Here is a 22,919-nt window from a genome sequence, read left to right as displayed (position 1 = left end):
CAGATGTCAGCTCTGCAAATGAGACCTTGATTTACAAAGTGATGCTCCCGTGTAAGGCATGGCAGCTGGGTTCTGTCAGGGAGACAGACACACACTGCAGAGAGTGAATCTACTGTCTCTTAGGTGAACTCAGGGTCCCATTCACTCTTTTTCTACCCAGCCAAAGCACTGGAGTCAGGTTTGTGTTTGTACATCTTTGTAGTTCTGGCCTTTGCTTTCCTTGCATTCTTGTGGTGACAAGGACATAATTGTCACAGACTTCAGACAAACGAAGGAGGACCAATACTCTGATTTTAAAATACTCTTTATTTTTTGAGATTATAATATAAGTATGCCATTTTATGTTCCTCTTTCTCCCTTCAAATGTTCCATATTACCCCTTGCTCTCTTTCAAATTCATGGCTTCTTTTTCTTTAATTGTTCACACACACACACACACACACACACACACACACACACTCCTGACTACATAAAAACAACCCGTTCAGTCTTTATAATGTTGCAGGGCTGACCAAGGGCATAGGGATCGTTGTGGAAAGGTTGTAAGAGCCATAGCAATGGGGAGTTTGATATGAGATGTGTCTGCTAGGAATGTCAGAAACTGCACACATGAAGTGTCAGCAGTATGTCTTCCTAAACATGTAGACATGCCAGTGTGGAAGGGGGAAAGCCCAAGAGGTCGCAACACTAGACAAAGAACTACAGGTCACTAGGTAACTAAGGAGCGAAGACTGGGAGAAAAAACCTTCCCAAGAGAGCAAAGTGACACTCTTAGTGCAAGCCTCTAAATGCATAAATAAGCCACAGTGCTCGGGTACGACAAATGGCCTTGCCATGTGTCACCGTGCAAGAAACTTATGACGATAGATGCAATATATAATTTATCTGTATTTATGTATTTGTATAGACTGTATAAAACAAAACACTTAAATGCCCTAGAACATGCATGTCTATCCACGAAGTTTGTTCTTACTATGTGTTTATTTAGAGACAGACTATTCTTTTATTTCCCAGTTTGGGCTTGAACTCGTGACCACAGGGCCGGCATGACAGGCATGTGCCACCACCCCTTGCTTATCGATGCTCTTCTGAACTGTGTTTTGGGGGAGGAAATTCTAGGCTGTTGCACTGACCTATTGCAATGCTGACGCCACACAGCGGCATCAGCTTTTTTAAAACAACCCTTTCTCCTATATATTATTCTTTCATTGTGCATACTGTGAGTTTCATGTCTACATTGTGTCATGAGCAAATCAGGGTAGCTAACATTCCTGTCTCCTTAAAAAAATAGTTGTTTGAGAGAGTCTCGGGAGGTTTAGCTCAGGGTGGACTTGAACTTGTGACTATTTTGTCTCAGCCTTCTAAGTGCTGGGATGTCAGGCATGCACCACCATGCCTGGCACAAACATTTATTTGAAAGGTTTTTTTTTCTTTTTTTGGCATGTTTCTGTGTGTGCTGGTACACACACTTGTGCGTGTGGAGGCAGAGGTTGACACTGCACATCTTCCTCAGTTGCTGCCCCCTTTATTTACTGAGGTAAGGTCCTACTACAAACCTGGAGGGCTCAGATTTGGCTACTCTAGCCAGCGACCTCACTCCATGGATTCCCATATTCTCCTGGCTGTTGGGAGTAGGCAGCTGTTGTAGGAATTTAGCAGAGTCACTGTAGCATGCCGGTAAGCTTTTACTTGGGTTCAGGAGACCCGAACTCAGATCTTATTCTTATCTGCAAGCACTTTATCCACAATATCCTCTCCAAAGCTCTTTTTAAAAAGCTTTTCCATTAAAGCCTTCATGGTATAAATGGAGAAAGGAGAGATCCCAAGGAGAGAATTCTGTCTGCTTAGTGATCCAGAAGGAACAAGGGGAATTCAGATAATTATCAAAAGTGGAAGAGGAAACACACATCAGGCTTTTCTGAGATGTGAGCCATGCCTCAGCTCAGGAGATGCAGAGGAACACGAAGCGCCAACTCTGACCCGAGTGGTTGGTTTGAATTGGGGAAGTTTGGCATGGCCTGCCTTGAAGTTTGATGAATGCAGACTGATCCTGACATGATTTGTGAGGATGGTGTCTGCGACCTGGGAGGGGCTGGCTTTCTGTTGCATATCTTCCATGAGATCTTACCCTTTCCGTGTCCTTGGGAGTTTCATCTTTTTAAGTGATGGTCATTTTCTTGGTGCCAAGATAGTGTTTTTGTGCTAGTGCTCTTGTCAGAAATTGTGACATAACACAGAAACTTGCCGTGAACAAAAAGGAATGTGTCTTGTTAGCAGAACAGGCAGGATACACAGCACAGGCCGGCTGCTTTTATTGCCTCTGCATGGGAGAGGAAAATATCAACCAGTTGCCGATGTTGTAACCTTGAAGACACAGAAATGCACCAGGATAATGCCTTTCTGATGGCCTGTGGCTGTGACCTACAGATGTAGATGCTGGGGAGCAAGCTTGGACTTTGGGGTGACATTTGGGTGGCAGGTGCAATGAATAGCCCACAACACTTTTCACAGCCAAGAGGAATGTGCCAGGTATAGGATTTAGAGTCTAGAGTCTTAGGGGCACAGATACACACAGGGTGATCTTATTCACAGAAGCCCCCCATCTGTTTTTTTTTCTTCTGGAGGTAGGGGTCTCACGGTGTAGTACAGGCTGTCCTTGGATTCTCTATTGTAGCCTAGGCTGTCCCTGAACTCACAGTCATCTTCTTGCTTCAGGCCCCCATGTGCTGGGATCACAGGCATGGACCACACCACTCAGCTACAGAAATCCCTTTCAAGCAATCTATACCTTTGGGTTCTTTCCCTTTGTCTCAAATTAGCTTTCTACGCATCAGGTATCCAAAGAATGAGGGCTGTGGGTGTGAGTCGGACAAACTGACTGAGCTAAGATGGCCAGGGTCTTCATCATTCTCCTTCCAATGCTTGGTCTGAGCTCAGCTACAACCCAGTGGGTTTGCCTGTCACACAAGCAGCTAAATGAGAGTTCCATGAAACGTATTTGAAAAGACAAGAAATGAAAGCATAGTAAAAAGGGCTTCTAGTATAAAACTCCTCTGGCCTGGGATGGAGAGATGGTCAGAAGTTAAGGGTGTGTACTATTCTGGAAGAGGACCTGGATTTGGTTCCCATCACAACTGCTTGTAACTCCAGCTCCAGGGGATGTGACGCCCTCCTTTGGCCTCTGAAGTCACCTGCACTCATACCCACATACAGACATACATAAATGGAATCTTAAAAATAAAATAAAATAAAAAATAAACAACAACCTAACTCCTTCTAGCTTGGTCTTGTCTTCTAAAATCTCTTTGGGAAAAAGAAAACCCCATGCCCAATCCTGAGGTGACAGAGAGCCCTTTGTGGGTATGGGGGCAAGGGGCTTTCAGTGGTCCTTCTTCACTCACAGGTCTCAGCTCTGGTCTGGTGTCCACAGACAGGGTGGAATGATGGATGCCCCAGAGGAGGGAGGAGAACCTTTAAAGAATGAATTTAAAACATTTCTAAACGTCTCATCGTTTGAAGCGAGAGGAAGAGCCACAGCTATTTCAAGGTCTTGGATTCCTTCCCTCTTGGGCATTCATGAACAGCCATGCAGAGGGTTCCTGCAGAGCCGGAGGAAGACTGATGGAGCAGTTTCTCAGACAGCCTGCTTAGGATGCCCTTCAGTAAGGTGAAGCTTCAGGTCTTGAACGGAAAACAAAACCGAGCCGCATGCGTGTTGGTCCTGTCATATGTCAAGATGCTCCACTGAGTGAGTGACTAGTGTGGCCATCATGTAGGAAAGACACCAATTAAAACCAGAAGACAACTCCTTAGCCCCTTTGCAAGATCCTTTGTGCTCTTTATGGGCACCTAGTGGCCTCAAGTGTGTCCAGGATGACCATGCGGGTGATTAATTTCTCATTGTGAGGGCAGCCTCTTAAGGATCCTTTAAAGATATCCGCTCTTTGCGTCTTCAGCCAATCACTGTCAAGCTTGGCAACAAAAGATTTTCAAGAGGTGCTGATAGGTTATTGGGCTCATATGTAAGCGACTGCCCTCGCTCCCACTGCCATGTGATGCGATGACACGTAAGTGGGCTGGGGGCTGGGGGACATTCTGATCGTTGAGATTTCACTAGATTACCAGAAATCATTTCTTCTGGTCTCTGGGGCAGCATCTTATGCTGATTGCACGGTGATGCATGCTTTAATTTGGATTTTGAATTTAATGCTCATCAGCTGTGGAACTTCCCTCTTCAGGCCATATGCTGGACATGTAACTCACAGGACATACAGTCCCGTGGCACGACAGCCATGGAGGCATCGGTAGGAAGAAGACTGGGAGGAAGGGATAGTGTGAAACACTGTGTGCCTTTACTGGGACCTTGTCAGGACAGGTTGTGAAAGAGGATGTGGAGGCAGCTAGAGGAAATGGTCCAAGGCTGGGCAGCCAGTGTCCCTGGCATGAGGGACACTTCGTGTTGGGAAAATGGTAACACGATGCAAAGTGAATCCAAGCCTAAGGAGGAGCCATGACAGGGAAAACTTGTGTGATGTCTGTATTCCAGGGTCTCAGCCTCAGCCTCCTATGGCAGGGATAGCCACGGCTGGACACTTCTGTGCAGCAGTTGGTTAAATATGTGGTGGTAGGAACCATAAGGCAATATTTGATAAGCTCTAGCAGTGGTTTAGTTGACGAAAGTGATATTACAACCAAACAAGCAGAAAGATTTCTCCTCGGGGGGGGGGGGCGCTCCATGCAGCTACTTTTGACACATAAATGCTTGCAATTAGGAAAGTTTTGTTCCCAAAGATACAGGGTGTGAGCTCCCTGAGGAGAGGCTGGGAAGGAAGGAAAGACTTAGAGAACACGCCTTGGGTTGACCATTGCAGCTGAGCGGAGTGCACAAGCCACCCATTGCATTGGTGGTTCTCTGTCTATGTGACAGATGCCATCATCATGTGTGTTAAGACATCTGGAGCCTCTTGGGAGTGTCAACCAGCATCACATTTTCAGTTGACATTTTCTAGATTAGAGTTGAAGAACAAAATAACCAAAGCCAAACCATAAAGTATAACAACAACAACAATAATAACGATGATGATGATGATGCCTCATAAAGCCTCATGGTGAGAGAATGCTTCTGCTGTAGCTGGATTTCTAGTGGATTGCAGAGATTCACACCATAACATCATGGTGTCATCTCAATTGTTCATTTTTTGTTTCAGAGACAAGGGGAAAAAAAAACCCTCATGAACTGCTTATCCCCCAGGTAATACAAATGCACCTGTAAATAAATATATCAATGTCTACACACAATGCATATTTATGCAGAATCTATACTCTGGGTGATTCTTTGGCTATGAAAGAAGTGTTCGTGTGAGCCTTAGGAACCACGCTGTTCTCTCAGTCTTGGGGTTTGGGTGAAGTTGGACTATCTTTGAATCAAAAGGTGAGGCTAATTAAGTGGCATTCATTGGGGATCCGGGGGGAAAGATGCTCCTCGTGGGAACACAATTATATCTTTATTGATCCTTACCTGGTCCTTCCACCCCAGCAGTAAGCTGGGGGCCCTCTGACTCTCCGGGTGGCATCTCCTTTCGGGATGATCTGCTCACCGGCTTGCATGTGCCCCCTCTCCATGGATGCATTTTTTTTTTCTAATCAGTTCACATGATCGAGCTTTCTCAAAGTGATGGTTTTCTTAATTCCTTTCCGCCTGTAGGGTGTGAGTCTTAGAGGGGCGCTCGTCAAAACTTTGGAGGGCTCTGTCAGTTTGAAAAGAACATGACCTTTAAATTGTATCAGTATGTTTGCTGGTGCATAAGGCGCAGGAGAAGGTTCATCCTGATGGAAAACCGCAGTGAGACGGAGCAGGCACTCAGAGGGAACCAGCCCGGAAGGTCATTTGTTTATACATAATTTGCTAAGTGAGAGTAGGCCCATTTACCTACCGAGCAGGAAAACCTTGAGAGTTCGGGGCTGAGGTTTTAGCCTATCTTCCAAACCCTCAGGGCTTGCACCCTCTTCCTAGCCTAGGTGAGCCAGTCTACTCCAGTATACCCATAGAGTGGCAGGCATTATGCTTCAGGATGAACTGTACCTTCCTTCAAAGCGATGAAGGTAAACAGCTGAAGCCAGGTGTTCCGTGGAAGCCATTTTCAGCAGGGTGGGGGTGTTGCTCACCTGAGATTCCCTGCATTTGGGAAGTTGAGGCCAAGGGTTCAAGCAGGGGCAGCCCTACTCAGCCGTAGAGTACTTGCTATGCACAAGGCCCTATAAACCCAGAAGTTTCATAGCCATTTTTATCTATTCTATGTGTATAGTTGTGTGTGTGTGTGTCTGTGCACTTATGTGACTTTGAATTTAGGAACAAAATTAACTCGGACCTTTGTGTTAGGGTCCCTTTGGTTCTGGATAAAATGCTTTGATTTATTTTCATATTTATAAAATTGAGGCTGGGGCTGGGGAGATGCCGTACTGTAAAGCATTTGCTTGCAAAGGACCAGAGTTCAGATCCCCAGACTGACATGAAGGTGAGCTCTGTAGCTCACGCCAGTAATCCTGCTCTTTCAGCAGGACCACAGGTAGAGAGGAAAGGGTTTCTAGAAACTCACAGGCCAGCTAGCCTGACATACAGGGCTACAAACAACAAAGAGACCCTGTTTCCAAAGAAGGTAAGGGGAGACGCCACACACACACACACACACACACACACACACACACACACACACAGAGCTAATGAGGCTAAGACAATGGGCTAGTTCAAGGAGGTGAGCAAAAGCAGCTGTTTAGCTTGGATCAGACCTGTGCCCATTTTCTTAGTTTACTTTCAGCACCAACGAGAGAGTGCCCCCCCATATTGCTTCTCTCTACTGAGGGCTGAGAGAGATGAGCAACTCTGAGGAGGGGACAAATTACATGTTGCTAAAGTGGTTACTTGGCCACCATCTTCACTGGCTTGCCTGTCACACCTAGTAGAGGATTATGTTATTTCTGGAGATTAATATTTCTATATTTCTGCAAGGGTAAAGGAAGCTTTTCTTTTTTGCAGCAGAAACAGACAATGAAGACCCCAGTTCAAAGCTATCTCTCTCGACAAATGTTCCACGACTAAGTTGGAGCCTGGGAGTCTCTGTTTATCCTCACATCCCAAAGAGTAACCATTTGTCCAAGCCTGTGAAGCCCCTATGCCCACCAGCCAGTGAGAATGTTTCAAAGTATTGACAGAATCTGGGTTCCTAACACAAAATGCAGAATAGGAATTGAAACACATTTGATGGAATTAAAAATCAGGGTTGGCTTTCAGCTCTGTTAATAAACACAGCACATCCCAAGAACAGAAGCCAGCAAGCCAGCCAGCCAGGTGAAGGAGGTACTTTGGCCTTACCAATAGATTCCCCGCCCCCTGCCTCACCCTGCCATGCCCTGCTCCACCCCACCTCACCTCACCCCACCCCACCGTGGGGCTGTTCTGTCTCTAGCTTTGATGTGTGTTTTTCATTTATTTTAAATAGAATGCTTTGGTTTTAGTGTGGAAATGTGAAGACTCTGTGGCACATGGGATAAATGACATCATCCTGACCACCGCAGCATTAAGCCACATACAGGGAATCTTAAGAAGAAGATGCCATACAAAGGAGACCGCTAACTTAAGGCTGTTAAACATTCCAATGGGCTGCGCTGGACAATCGCTGTGATGCTGCCGGCAGTGTAGGGCTCTGGCTCTGCCATTTGCAGGGACATCTGCGAGCACTTAAAGGTCAGACTCTCAGAGATCAGTCCACAGGTCTGTGAGTAAGTTCAGTCAGTGTGGATATTCCAGGGTTCCACTCATCTGGTTATGTCTTATCTCCCCAGTGTCCACACTGAGTCTCAAACTTGGGAATCAGAGTGAAATGTGACACCGGGGCCCTTTATGCCCAAAGTCACACTGGTGCCAGGCTCAAGAACCATTCCCTCAGGGTCTGAGGAAATGTGTTTGCCACTGCCCTGGGAGTTGCCACGAGGTAGGAGCATTCCTACAGAAGAGGTGCACCCTGGCCCCCAAAGGCTGCACCGGGTCCTAAGCATCTGCATTCACTTGCACTATGACATGTCTGGCAAAGGACAGTGTGTAACATTCTGTGGCTACCCTCACACAACAGCATCTCCTCTCTCCCCTCCACCCAGGACCTGTGCCAGAAAAACTAGCTTTTCTTTGGACTCACTATTCCTCAGCCCCAAAGGAACTCACCCCCCCCCCCCGTGCTGGCAAGCAGGGTGGACAGGGAGGTCAGGAACAGAGGGAACCTGCATCTAACTAAAGCCCACACCTGCCTCCAGCACCAGGCCTTGATTGACAGTCATTTATGCTGCCATTCACCCCTCCCGTGAGTCTTGGGCTGGTCTGCAGAAGACCATGCTGGCCAAGTGTGACTGACCCTCACAGAACCTGCCATTTTGGTGCTTTGTGGTGTCGTGAGTCTCTGTTTGCCTTTGGTTACATTTTCTCTCTAAGGATCCCAGGGCAACTTGGCTACATTTGTTTTCATCTGGAATCAACAAGATTTGCTTGACCTCAGAGTCCCATCCATTCCAGGCTGGAACTTCAAGTATCCTGAGTTGCATCTGGTGCCCCAGCTGTCTCCCTAAGCTCTGCTTGGGAGTCTCTCTCTCTCTCTCCCCGTGTGTGTGTGTGTGTGTGTGTGTGTGTGTGTGTGTGTGTGTGTGTGTGTGTGTGTGTGTCTGTGTGTGTTCCTGTGTAGGGGCAGGAGGCCTTTCCTCGCCAGGCTGCTCAGTGATGATGGTCAGCATCTCTCTATGCTGACCAGCTCTGAACAATTCCTGGCAGCTTCCCTCAGGGACGGCTTCCCTGGTTGATGTCCATAGCTGGCCCAGCTAACTCAGGCTAGAGGGAGGGCAGCCTGGCCTCTGGAGACTGGTCCTGAGGTCTGAAAGCCTGCTGAGACTTGAGCCTGGCAGGAGAGGTAAATCTGTGACTCTCTAGACACATTTTGAGTGAATTGGTTTCAGCTTTCGTGAAATGCTAATGTTGATATTGTTTACGTCTGGCCGAGTTGTTTTTCACTTTAAAATTACAGCTTTAGTGCATTAAGCTAATTTCATAATACTGTATTAACTTAATATTCCATAAATCACACATGCCGGATTGCATTGTAACGGATACACAAGAAACTGAATTTACTACTCCTTCCTTCCAAACACATGGATTCATAATTTGCCCCAGCGAGCCCTGGGCCTCCATATAGGGTTAAGGAATTACACATGCTGATGCCAGGCACAGATCATACCGAGTGCGCACGCTCCGCAATTGTTCTCCATACAAATTGAAACAATATATTTCCAGCTATTTCCTAGTTGTAATTACTAGCAAAAATCGTAATACCGTGAACATATTTTAAACACCTGCACTTTTGGCTCAATTCTTCTTCTTCTTTTTTTTTATAAAGCTGTTTCCATTTGAATAAAGTTGAGAAAGCTCAACCTGGGGCATGTTTTTTTTTTCTCCCTGGGAAAGACAATAACTTTTGATTTGGAAGGAAGAGGTAAAGAGAGAAACTGGTGGTTTCTTGCATGGGCCCCCTCTCTCTCTCCTCTAAGCCCCTCCCCCACTTCTTTGGCAAAAGAGATTTAATTGCAGCTGCTTAACTAGTTTGGGTTTTTATATATTCCCTGTCTCTCCTGCAAGGGTGCACAGTTCTGCGCTTGCTCTCCTGGTATTTACGGGACCTGGGAACAAAGGGGTGCTCTCCATGGGGGAAATGGTGGTGTGCTGGGGCAATTGAGGAGCCTCTGTAGGGTTTTAAGCACACACTGTCTAATCGGGCTCTGACAAGTCCATTGTAAATCAAAGGTCTGGTAAGTGGGCATGCCAGAAATGTTTGATCTCCTTCCAAGCCTTGAAACAACTTGCTTATTTTTTCTGCAGTTTGGCTCCTCACTAAAATAAAACATTGCGAGATGAATGTTCTGACGGGTCATTGTGTGTCAAGCTGTCACTCTGTAATGGTTACATATTTCAGCTGGATTGAGGTGGTGCCGGCTGGGGGAGGTCTGGGAGAAAGAGAGGGAGAGAGGGAGGGTAAGGACGGAGACAAAGAGTATCAGGGTTTCTGCTTTCTCCTTGTGGCTGATCTTCATTTAAACCAAACACTTGTCATGTTCAGAGGAAGTTTTATAAATTTTTAATGATATTGGGTACAACTGGTGCTTTGAAATTTGCTGTACTTTAATTTTTTCTTCGTTAGCAAAGGTTCACTAATGCATTGAAGTGCTAAGAGCGTATCCTAAGGATGCCACAATAATTGTGCTGTTAATAATATCGTGGCGCTAGTAATGTTCTCCTGGTAATCAAGGCATGAGATTTTTTTTTAATATATTCAGTTATTACACTGCATCTCGTACAAATCATGTCAATTACAATTGCCAGCCTGTGACAGTTAAAATAATTGTATACGTTTTCTAGAATTTTCCATTGGCTTGGCTAATCAAGCTAAAAAAAAAATCAACACATTATTTGCATTAATTTTGTTTCTCGTCTATTTCCACTCCTAAATCATTTGTCCATCGACTTCAAAAGGCAGAACAGTAAGTATTTTAATAATAAATATACAAACACATTCACACCAACCTAATTTAAGAATACTCTTCTATAAGAGGAGCGAGGTGCAGTTATCTGGAGGGAGTGTTTTGTGTGACTGGGTTTAGGACATTAACTAGAGTGCTTGCATGCTGGTGTCTTGTTACACTGTATACACTTGGGATAAGCTTGTACCGAGAGCTTGTGAGAGCATTCATTTCAGTGTTTTCTGGTTTTGCTTTCTGACCTTAGTTCTGTCTAGATCTGGAAATTTTCGTGATTTTTGATCTGTCTTTTTGAGCTTCCCCCGAAATAGCTCTGCATCCCTCCAAGAATGGCGCTGTGAACCTGCAGCTCAAATGGTAGTCTTCCACCTCTGTGAGTACTGCCTCCTGAGCAGCACCAGAACTTTCTTTATTTGTGACTAAAATAGCTAACCGCTCCAGAAAGTCCTGAGCATGTAAAACCAGCTGCTCAAGGAATCCCCAGGCGGTGCCTCAGCAAATTTCCCCAAAGCCTGGATTCATTCTCTCTCCTTCACCCAACTTCCCTTCTTGTCACAACAACAGGCAGGGGTTTGGGTTACAGAGGGACAGATGGTGTGAATGTGGGCTTTGGGGGTGCCCCGGAGAAGGCCAGGCGATGCTAGAAGTCTCTCTGGGGAGCTAGTAGTGACTGGCTGCCACAGCACATGGGGAGGGTGGGTCAGGATGCCTCATAGGCAGATCTGAAGGGAGGGTCAACTTAATCTGGGTTAGCTGTGGACATGAGCTTTCAAGGCAAGGAGGGCTATTGCAAGCGTTCAAGGGGCAGGAGTGCCTGTATAGCAAACATTCACACGGGACTCAGAAATGACAGGTGGTCAGAATAGGATTATTTGAGGAATTATTAGGCAGCTTAATGGTATTATACATAAATCAACTTCTCTCTTGGCAAAGCTGTCTCTATTCCATCCTCCATCCCTTGGCATCCTGCACCCTCTGGAAGTCATGCCTGTGGTGTCAACATTTTGACATGAAGATGAGTGGCTGCAGGTTAAAGGGGGCCAGGGTAACAAAATCTCTCTCTTTCTCTCTCTCTTTGTTTAATACAATCATATTCTCTTAAACAGAGCTTGAACAAATCATCTCTCAAAACATGGAATTTATTTCTTAACTTTGCCTGGAGGTAAAGCAAGAACAGATTTTTTTTCTTCCTTCTCTCGCTGGCCCTTAGAGTCTTGACCATGCAGAATGGATGGCTTTAGAACTGTACACGGACAGGAAAATCAATGCGTCATACCAGGAGGCTTCAGGGGTTAGGTTCCCATGTCCATGTCAACAAGGCTATTGGCTTTTTTTTTTTCTTTTAACGGCCCAAAGTTATCACGTCCCAAGTGCTACAGTGGCCACTGACTTGTGTGGTCAAACCTTAACAAAAGACTCTCCCTTCACCCACCGCTCTGCAGCAGGGACCTAATGACTACACAGAGAATTTTTCCAAGGACCGACAATCTAAAACAAACAGGCAGGCCCCGGACTGCAGCCCTTCCTGGGGACAGGAATAACTGCTGAGCATGTTAGAGAGGGGACCTGGGGGCCTCCAGAGGCTGAGCCACCATATCGGTAACAAGCCTCAGCTCTCCAGAGAGTTTCTGCTACTTCTCCACGCTCTGGGGAGGCAGATTGTTGTTGCCAAAGAGGAAAGCCTGGCTTTTTTGAAGAGGAGGGGAGCATGTTAGTTAGTTAGAATCCTGTGGGGGTGGGGGGGGGTGGCTAGCTGGGACTGTCTGGCTTTCCCTCAGCTTTGTTAAGGAGACTGCAATTTGTCAGTAAAATTATGCACATTAGGTGAGCTGGTGCAAATTCCAGTGTCGCTTACATTCAAAACTAGAACATCCAGACTTGAGTGCTTGGCTAAATCTTTGTTTTACTGAGTTGGGGGACCGCCTCCCCCCTACACTCCCAGAGCCCCAACAGCGGTTTCAGAGGCAGCCCAATAGTCTCCCCAGATTGGCTCAGCTTACCTCCTCAAGAGAGTCCACACCCTCTCCAGGAAGCCCAGTCAGACTGACCCTTTGATCTGGTTTTCTTCATGACCCCCATCCCCCGCCCGCCTGCCTTTTCCCTGGGCCGTCCTGTCGGCTGTGACACAGTGCTAACACCGCGGTGCTGGAGGCCACAGTGAGCATTGCTCACTCGCAGCAGGCGGATGAAAAGGCAGTGCAGATGTAATTTGTTTTCAATGGCTGTTTCAAAAGAATAATTGTGGTGACATTGTGGGATCAATATTATAGATTTTTGTTTTCAAGTACACTGTATGTGTGGTGCTAAGGGGAGGCAGGAAATACAGCATTGCAGCCTGAATACAATAAAAATGGATTGAGGTCTGCGGGTATTTGTCGGCTGCTAGCCATCACAGGCTTGGAGCATCATTGGTGGGATTACTGCATTTGTCCTTTGGAGTGGTGTTTCACGGCGAATGTGCATATTTCCTGTCCTTTTCAGCCTTGATTTCCCGGGGAGGAGAACCTGTTTCCTAAATCTGGATAAAGTAATTGGAGATGAACCTCCATGGCTTGGATGTGGCTTTGCTTGCTAACAAGTGTAAGTGGCCTGGGGAGGTACAGTACCTGTGCTGGACCAGAGATGCTGTTCATGCTGTTCCAGGGATGTAAGACTTCTTTCTGCAGGAGCTGGGCATTTTTAGAGAAACAATACTTCCTAATCTAGTTTGGGTTTTGATAATTTCAACAGTCCCTCGTGGAAGAATTCAGGCATTATGCCGGCCTGCTCCGTCACCTGGCAGAATGCACTCAGGCAGCACCCTGGTCAGTCCATGGCTCCATGGTTGCATAGTCCGCAAGCAGTACAAAGGACCTCTTTAAAACAAAGACCCCGCCCACTTGTGCTCCGTCCCTTTCTCTTTCCCTGCTGTTCCCCTGGGAGTGACAGGACATTTCCTGTCTCCCTCCTCTCTTCTCTCCTCTCTCTGTCTCTTTACCTTTTTTCTCTTTCCTCCCCCTTCACTCTCCTTTTTTAATAAAACTTCTCACTTAAGCTCTGTCTGCCTGGCGTGTCTCCCCCCCGCCACACACTCCATCACCCTCATCTGCCCCCTCCCCCCCTCCATCACCCTCATCTGCCATGGAATCTGCCAAGATTCCCCCATGCATATTATCGTAACATCTTGTTTCTCCTGCTCTTTTATGTGGGGATTTGGTTTGATATTTTGAGACAGGGTCTCCCGATGCAGTCTAGTGTGGTATCAAACTCATGATCCTCCTGCCTCAGCCTCCTGCATCCTGGGACGATAGGTGTGTACCACCAAGTGCTTTGGAAAGACAGTGTCTCTCTCCCTGTACATGTTGACACATTTCAGAGGACAGACACAGACTTTTGTGTCGCAGGAGAGAATCCCTAGACTCCCCAGGCCATGCCCGGGGCTTCAGATCGGCGCCGATGCTCTTTAGAACAGCAGTCTGCTTAGGAAGCCAGTGCGAGCATTGAAACTGTTGCTTTAAAAATCCTACGAGGTGATGGAAGCCTCTGGAATTAAGGTGGGTTTTCTGAGTTGGGGTAACTAGACAAAATATGTAGATCCCAGGGTGAAAATTATATGAACAAAGAATTAGTAATAAAGCTGAATAAATGTAATGAGATGTGAAGGAGAGCATGGTGTGCGCTCTCGCCCCTGTCTTTTGCAATTAGCCCTTGAAAGAAATGGAAATCCCAGCAAAATACCTTTCACTTGCCTTCAGATTGTAAATGAAAATGAGATACTCTGGGATGAGAGCAAGGCTGGGTGCACAGCAGGCTTCAGAGGGACATTCGGAAACTCAGAGCTGAACATCTGGCCCTACAAATTCATTTGGCAGATTGAGAAACTGAGGCACAGTCATTCCTAGGGCCCCGTTTGGTTTTCCTGGGAGTTTGAAGAGGCTGTGTTTGATTCACACAGCAGAGCCCCTAAAGCACTTTAAACTCTGGTTTGGATGCATAGTTGTTTCACCATATCCTTGGGTTTCACTACCTGCAAACTTGCAAACAGAAAGCACTTGGGGGAAAGAAACACATCTTAACCAAACCTGGGTGGGCTATTCTTTCATCTTCATTCCCTGAACTGTGTCGTGTAAGACCGTCTCTGCAATGTTTATGCTGCAACCCAGAGATGACTAAAAGTGCACGGGATTTACGATGAGAGCGCCATGCCATTTTATATCCTTCTACAGAGTTGCTGCCTGTGGAGGGTTCTAGAACAAGGCACCGAAGGCTGTGTTTGGTTTGGAAGTCATGGCATCTTATTTTGTTTTTTGTTTTTACTTATTAATTTATTTCGAGTGTAGGAGTGTTTGCCTGCATGCGGATATGTGAGCCATGTGTGTGCAACACCGTGGAGGTGAGGGGAGGGTGCTGGTGCTGGAAGGACAGCTGGCTGTGAGCTGCCAGGTGGGTGATGGGAACTGAACCCGGGTCCTCTGTAAGAGCATCCATCCTAACAGCTGAGCCAGCTCTCCAATCCCTGCTTTATTTTTCTCTTACGGTAGAGTCAAATATGAATTGTAACAAACTGAATCCATCTCTACATTCCTTGAGAGAGTCAAAAGATTCAGCAACAGAGAACCCACACTTTGTGTGGTGTCTGGCTACAAAGAACTCTGGAACTTCTGCACCTGCTTCACTGGGTGTGGGGCTCTCTTCCACACTCATCCCAGGCCCATACCATGTTGGTCTTGTTCTAGACCACATGCTTCATTCAACCTGGGAGAGTGTACCCTAGCCTGACACACCCACCATTTAGCAGACTAGGCAATGACAGGGTCACATTTCTCCCTAGGGTTGGGTTCTCCTTGACCCTACCAAACAGAATATGATTTGTATCTACAAACTGACTTGTACACGAGCCCCGCACATGCTGCATTCTGTGTGTACCTGTTACACACAAAATGTCTGAAAAAAAATTTAAAAAGGGAAAACAAAAGCATTCCTGCCTTTCAATGTAGGTATTTACATTTGCATTTCCTTTGAATTTATTTGAATAAGCAACACTTGAAGCCCCTTGCCTGAGATTCAGATGAGGAAGAAAAATCCTCCTTTTAGTGCACAAACAGGAAGAATCAGATTAACCCCTTGAGATTTAAAGTCAGGTGATATTGCCTTGGCTAGGCAGGAACCTACCAGGAAAGGAAATCACCAAGAAAAATGCCCAAAGAAGACAAAAGACAATTCTGAAAGCTGTGTGTTGGGCTTAGTGTTCATGGAGGTCCTTGTAATCTATTTGTATAAATTGTATAAATTGACATTTTTTATTTTTATTTGTATTGGATATTTTATTTTTTTAAGTTTGAGGCTCACTGGGTAGTCTTGGTATGCCTGGAACTCTGAGATATCCACTGGCTTCTTCCTCTCCAGTATTGGGGTTAAATACGTATGCTCTACCAGTAGCGCACGTTGTTCACAAATCTAACAGATATTTATTGTCAAGTAGAATTTGGGTATTGTCCCATGTGCTGGTGTTATAATGATGAGAAAAGTAGACATTAACTAAATAGTGACACATATTTAATTTAAATTGATATTGGCTATGGCAGAAGAGTGGACAGTGCCAGGAGCCCAAAGAGCTGCACGTTGATAAAGTCTGGGTCTAAAGAAGGCATTTTGTCTTTAAGGGCCCAGTCCCTCACCCAGCTCCTTGCTTTGGCAGCCATAGCAGGTTGCAGAAAAGATCCAGCAAGATGTAGGCCTCTGACTCAGCAACAAGTGCTGAGTTCCTACCTTGCCCAACCTTCCAGTCGCTAGGAAGCCAGATACTCCTCACGTGGCAAGGAACCAATCTGAAGTTAGCTGGCAGGCTCTGGATGTGCTTTATGGTAACAGTGGAATGCAGAGCATAGCAACCGCCCTGGAAGCGCCTACATAGGCCATAGCCGGCCAGTCAACACAGGACAGATCATCCAAGCCTGGAAGTGTACCAATCCTGAGACTGTTGTGGACCCCAGATACTCCCCTTGCTCTACCCAATAAATTCCCTGCCCCACAGTCCCTGCTGGTCCTTCTCACTTCACCTGCTGTGTGGAACAGATGGAGGACCGGAGTTAATATAGTTAACTCGTTAATTGATTAAAATCGGGTCTTGTGGTGATTTTGGGGTTCAGAATTTGGGCACAACAGTCTAAAGATTGAAGGGTAAATGGAGGTCATAAGAACTGTCTTTGTGTTAGGATTAGCATGTACAAAGGTTCTGAGGTAAGAGAGCACCTGCCTAAAACACTCAAGAACATTCCAGTGCTGCAGAAACAGTGGGAGCAAAGGGGAGAGATATGTCAAATGAAGGATAGTGATAGATTGTTGAATGTTAGACTAAGTAGGACCTGCTGCTGCTACAGTGGTATGTGTGTGTGTGTGTGTGTGTGTGTGTGTGTGTGTGTGTGTGTGTGTTGCACATGATGACACCAACATGTCTGTCTTTTAATGGAAAAATCATTTATTCTGAGTTGAGTTTCCTGGGAATCAGATTCTGAGCCCTAGAGATTTGCATGTGCAATGTTCCTTGGGGAATGCTGTGGGTGACAACACCCTGGAAGAGTAAGGAGAAGCTTCACCACAGTGAAGTCACAAGAGAGGCTGTGAGAAATCGCACCAAACATGCTGGAGCCTGAGAGACCACTGACAAGTTCAGCACTAAGGTGAGGTCATAGGAGTTGGAGCCTTACACTCTGGCTTCTGGGTCTCACCGGCCAGTCTTGAGTGTGAGCTATCAATGTGGAGGAAGTGTGATCTTGGATAAGGCTATTCTTTAGCCCAAAATTATTTTCAAAGAGGGACTTAGCTGAGAGGTGCAAGCCACCAAAACCCTCAAGAGTTGGAATGCTTAATATGCGTGGGCCTCCACTGCCCACTCTTTACACTTGCAATTGCTTCACACCATTGTCTTTGTGACCAGCAATTGTGTGATCCTGATATGGTTTCCTTTCCAGGGGAGACCTCTAAGAATAGAGTCATTGAAACTGTTCTCTACAGCTGTTATCATGGTCAATATCTTCTATTATCTATGATTCTCCTCATTCTTAGCTATTATTACTCTTATTGCTCTAAGGAGCTCATATGAATTCATGACCAAGGCGTTTATTTACCATGTCCCTTTCTAGTCATGGCTTCAGAAGGTATTCAACTATTCTGAGGGCAGGACACTGGAAACATGATGTCCTGGGTCACCAGACAGCTCCCCCTATTATATGACTACAAATTTGTTCCCTACCTCCTTTCTCTCCAGACTCTTAGTATAAGAACCCCAAGTGAATAGGCAATAGTTGCAGATAAAATATAATGGCACTCTTACCATTGGTAGGGGAGTTCCTGTTCTGGGAAGTAGGACCTTCAGATCCCTGGAACTTGGAGGTCACAGGGACAGAAAGTGAAAATGCCTCAACTGGGTCACTGGGAGGGATAGTCAACGGGGCCACTCCTTCTTCTACCCCTTGAATTCTGACTCATGACTTCTACCAGGTGGGGACACCGAATCATAATTTCTTTGCATCAGAATATATTGTGAGTCCTGCAGAAATCTCCATTAGTATTTTGGAGTGTTATCTTCAGGTTGGTGACAGAGAGTGGTCTTCAGAGGGCCTTTTTTTTTTTTTAATCACCCTATCAAGCTGGTAGCTTCACTCGGAGTGTGGTTAATGACAGGATCAGTGGATTTCACAATCATTTCCCTACAGTCACATAATCCAGCACAATTTAGCACCAGGTAGGATCCATCTAATTTTGATGCAAGTTCTTAGACAGAAATTCTAGCAAAACCCCCATATGTAGGAAAGTCAAACAGAATCCATATCCTTTCCAAGATGGAAGTGCTCCACTGTAGTCAAGCTGTCTTCTGGAGGGAGGGAGTTGTGTTGTGGGCTACATGTTGATCTCTGTAACTAACAAGTTAAAGATTCAGCAGTGGTAGTAGATGCCTTAGCCATAAAGAATAAAAGGCAATGACCCTGTCTGTTAGGTCCTTGTGACAATGACAGTGTCTTCTGTCTGCCATTGTTTAGACTTCATACTTTATTCCTTCTTACAAGGCAAAGGCTCATCCAGCACTCATTGTGCAACATCAAGAGCATTTCACTCTGTATTCTGTCATAGGTCCACCTGAAGTATTCCTCAGATCTCTTTGTCTTAAGTTCTCTCCTTGTCTATCATTCTCCTTCCAGACCTTCTGACCAACAAGCTAAGCCATTTTTCCACCACCCATGTTCCTATTGAGGTCTTTATGTCAGTGCGCCTCTCTTTCTGGTCAGAGTAAAGTTAATTTCTTCATCTGAAGTGCCAGCTGTTGAGAGGAATTTTCCTCTAATTGCCATCTTTCAAGTCTGTGGCTACGTGAAATTGTGGGGTAAACTGGCCTGTTTGGTGCTTAGATCCATATGCTAAGCCAAGATCCAGGCTTAGCCTTCCCTTCATTCAGAAGTTGATCATAAAGGTCTCTATATGTCATAGTTATTAGCTAAGGGAACAGGGCTGGTGTGACAAAGTGAGTGGCATGAAACTCTGGTCTCCCAGTTCAAGCAGTTAGCTTTTCCCCTATGACCCTAATCCTTTGAGTCTCCTAGGAAAACTGGCTTATAACCTCTGGAGAACTTTTGGACCTGTTTGACTGTGTGACTTAAGGTTCTGACAAAACATACTCCCAGTGAGATCTCTGACAGTGGAGCTTGACATTCTACAAATAGCCAGTTCATTTAGATACACCATGAGCTGTTTTGAATAATTGGTTTCGGTGAGGGCAAACTCAGGGCCTTGGTCATGCTAGGCAAACATTCTACCACTAAGTTACAGCTCCATTCTTGTGTGATGCATAACTCTTCACTGCATATACCCTACATTGTATTTCCCCACCCAGTGATACCTTTGTTTGCTGAGTTGTAAGGGATGGTTGAGTCCTTGTCCTGCTGTAGATGGAATCTCTTTTTCTCTCAAGACTGTAGCACATTCTTGTCACTCAACACATGAAGAGGAGCAACATTCTAAGTGAATACCAGCTGCCCAAAGAACCCACAGAGGAGACCAGTTATCTATAGAACCCACAGGGGAGACTCAGAACATGAGGACCAGCTTCCTCTCAAACCACAGGGGGGACTCCAGCTTTGAGGACCAGTTGTCTATTGCCTCCTTGAACTCTTAAACATCATTTATTTGGCATATCTTTGAGTTTCTTGAGGGCTTATTTTACATTCAGGAGTGTTTGAATCTTCTCAAGATTGTCCATGCTCATCCTTTGTGGTCTGTTACAGTTTTGTTTAGTCAGGTGACTCAATGGAACATGACAGACACCCACACTTTCCAGTACTCTATAGATACAGTCTTGAATGGCGACAGGAACAGAGGTCAGACACTTTCATCTCACCTTCTGTTTGGTGAGAGGGTTTACCCAAGTCTCTAATTTTGACCATCACCAAGTTTCATGTTTATCCCTCCTACTGATATGATTTGTGGGCTTGGAAGTTGTTGCTCAATGGGTCTTGTAAAAGCAGGATCTGGGACAAGAGTCTATGTTTTACCCCTGACTCCCATCTGGGTGCATGCCACTTATTTCTCTAGAAGACAGAAAGGGTAGATGCTGAGAAGAAATTTTGGAACAAAAATGGATGAGTCATTCTTGGCTCCAGATCTGCAAAGGCTCTAGGAAGTATGGTGAAGTATCTAGGTTTTCCCAATGCATGGGACACACTGATGGTTCATACAGTATAAAAGTGTTATATTTATTAATGTACACATAGCACATTAGACTATATTGAAACTATCTCTTACCAAGTCAACATATTGAATATTTGTTACAGTTATAAAATGAATAGATTGAAAACTTTGGTGGGTCAGAGTTATAATAAAAGTAATTCCTCACACACAGCTTCAAATTTGGCTGCTTTTTGCATGGTCTTCCTCAGATTCTGAGGTTGACATTGGTCCTTTATCCTGATTCAAGAATTATAGGGAGCTCCCTGCAGAGGAACTGTGGAGTTTTCCCCTTGTAGCTCTCCAGCCTCATTCTCACTTTGGATATGGCGTGACCTCCATCTTTGGGGTCTAAGCAATGTGTATAACTATGAGCTGTAGAATCAGGGAGTCATGTAAATCTTCCCAATCTCTAGAGAGATAAAATATACAGTGTGACTTCACCCACTGGTCTTAAAACTTTTAATTTATGTATAGTAGCAAATATGTCCTAAGGCACTTATTCAACAATATATAAGACATGAGTTATGATCAAGCAAAATGAAAAAGATTTTTACTTGTTAAGAGGACTTCCAAGTGTGTGTTCTGTCAACACTTTTTCTTACTTAGAAGCAATGGAGAAGGAACCCTTTCCACAAACGCTATGGGGCAAAGTACTTATGGCTTTGTGTTGTTGGTTTCTTGACACATGCCAAAGGAGGACATAGGCTGCGATGAAAGGACTCTGGTGGAGTGCGGGGGTGTTGAGGCACACATAGGCCATACATACTTTGGAGGCTGGAGAGATGACTTAGGGGTTAAGATAACTTGTTCTTGTAGGAGACTTATGTTTGGTTTCCAGCACCCACATGGTGGCTTATAATCATCCATCACTCTAGTTCCCAGGGGACCTGATGGCCTCTTCTGATAGTCTCCAGCATTTTGTAAGACATAGGAATATACTCAGACAAACAAACTGTCCATATACATACAATGAAAGTATGTATCTTTCAAAAAAGATGTTTTATACATACAAAAAAAAGTATGTGTCTTTCAAAAAGAAAATATTTTCTAGGATTTATTTATGTATTTATCTTATATAACAGAACTTTAGTTAGTAAAAACAGATTTCCAACATAGATTTAAGTGTAAGGGTTAATAGAAAGAAAGTTAGCCAGAGATATGATTGGACACACCTCAGAGCGTGAACCTCTCAAGGGAGATCCATTCGCTTTCTAGGATTGAAGGGAGTAATTATTAGCCTCTCTTAGGTCAGAAGATTCCTTTTTAAATTGGTCAAGTCCTTCCTTGATCTCCACAGACACCTTCATTGCATAGGCTAAGCCCTCCCTGGCACCTACTTACACTAGAAATCAAAGCTGGGATAACACCTATATCATTGCCATTTTCTGACCAGCACTTTTAGTTGTGTAAGAAATCTCATAGTCATGCTTGAGTTTCCTGCAGGCGCTGTAACATGCATCACAGATTCAGTGCCTTAGACAACATGAAGTCATGACCTCATAGCTACGTTCGTCAAAAGCTCTATGTAGGTGCTATGTGTGTTAAGATGAGAGGTCTCTCTATATATTGGGAAGCTCTGAGATATAATTCATCACTTTGTGATTTTCAGGACCCAGCCCCTTCCTCCATCTTTGAAGTCCACACACCACTTGACTCTGATGGTTTTCTTTTTTCTTCTTCTTCTTTTTTTTTAATCTCAAAATCTGCCTTTTTGATTCCAGCTGGGAAAGTTCCACTGTTTTAGGAATTCCAGAGACCACCGTGGACCTACCCAGATAATCTAGGTCAATCTCTCTATCTCAAAGACTTATCACATTCTCAAAGCCCTTTTTGCCATTTAAGGTAACAGATTCTCAAATGTGGGATTAGGGTGTGGACCGTTTTGGAGGCTGTTTATTCTGTCAGCCAGAGATCACAACATATCCAAGATTCTAATCTCCGCCCTCGCACTCATTCTGCAATTCCTTCAGAGACATTCTTAACAGATGTGCTCGCTGTCCTTGCTGCAACACTCTGTCATAGTGAGTTCATCGCTTCTCAGAGCTGCCTTCTCTGAAGAAGTTTTTTATCTACTCCTTTGGGCAATATTTTAGATTTTTTTTTTTTCATGTTGTTGTAGAAAAGCTGCCTCAACAGGATTTTTTTTTCTGAATCCACAGTGTCATATCTACCCAAATGCTGTTTTTGCAAAAGTAGGTTTTGTGTTTGAATTTGTATTCTTCTCATCAAACTGGAAGCATCCTCTGGACAAAAGGCATGTGTGAACAACTTAGCTACCAGTTTTAATTAGATTCCTGGCCTAAAGAGTTGGGTGTTGGATGTCTGTCTGTCTGTCTGTCTGTCTGTCTATCTATCTATCTATCTATCTATCTATCTATCTATCTATCTATGTATCATCTCTATCATCTATCTATTGCCTATCTGTGTGTCTATCATCTATCTGTCCATCTATTACCCATCTATCATCTATCTGTCTGTCTGTCTCTCTATCATCTATCATGTATCTATCTATTATCTGTCTATATGTCTGTATCTCTCTCTCTCTCTCTCTCTATCTATCTATCTATCTATCATCTATCCATCATACCCACCCACACACCTATAAGTACCCTCAGCCTTCTATACTCTCAGGTTCTTCATGTGTGAATCCAGCC

This window comes from Phodopus roborovskii, unplaced genomic scaffold (assembly GCF_943737965.1).
Source record: "Phodopus roborovskii unplaced genomic scaffold, PHOROB, whole genome shotgun sequence".
NCBI classification, from domain to species: Eukaryota; Metazoa; Chordata; class Mammalia; order Rodentia; family Cricetidae; genus Phodopus; species Phodopus roborovskii.
The sequence above is the reverse complement of the archived record's forward strand: the minus strand, read 5'-3'. Positions refer to the sequence as shown.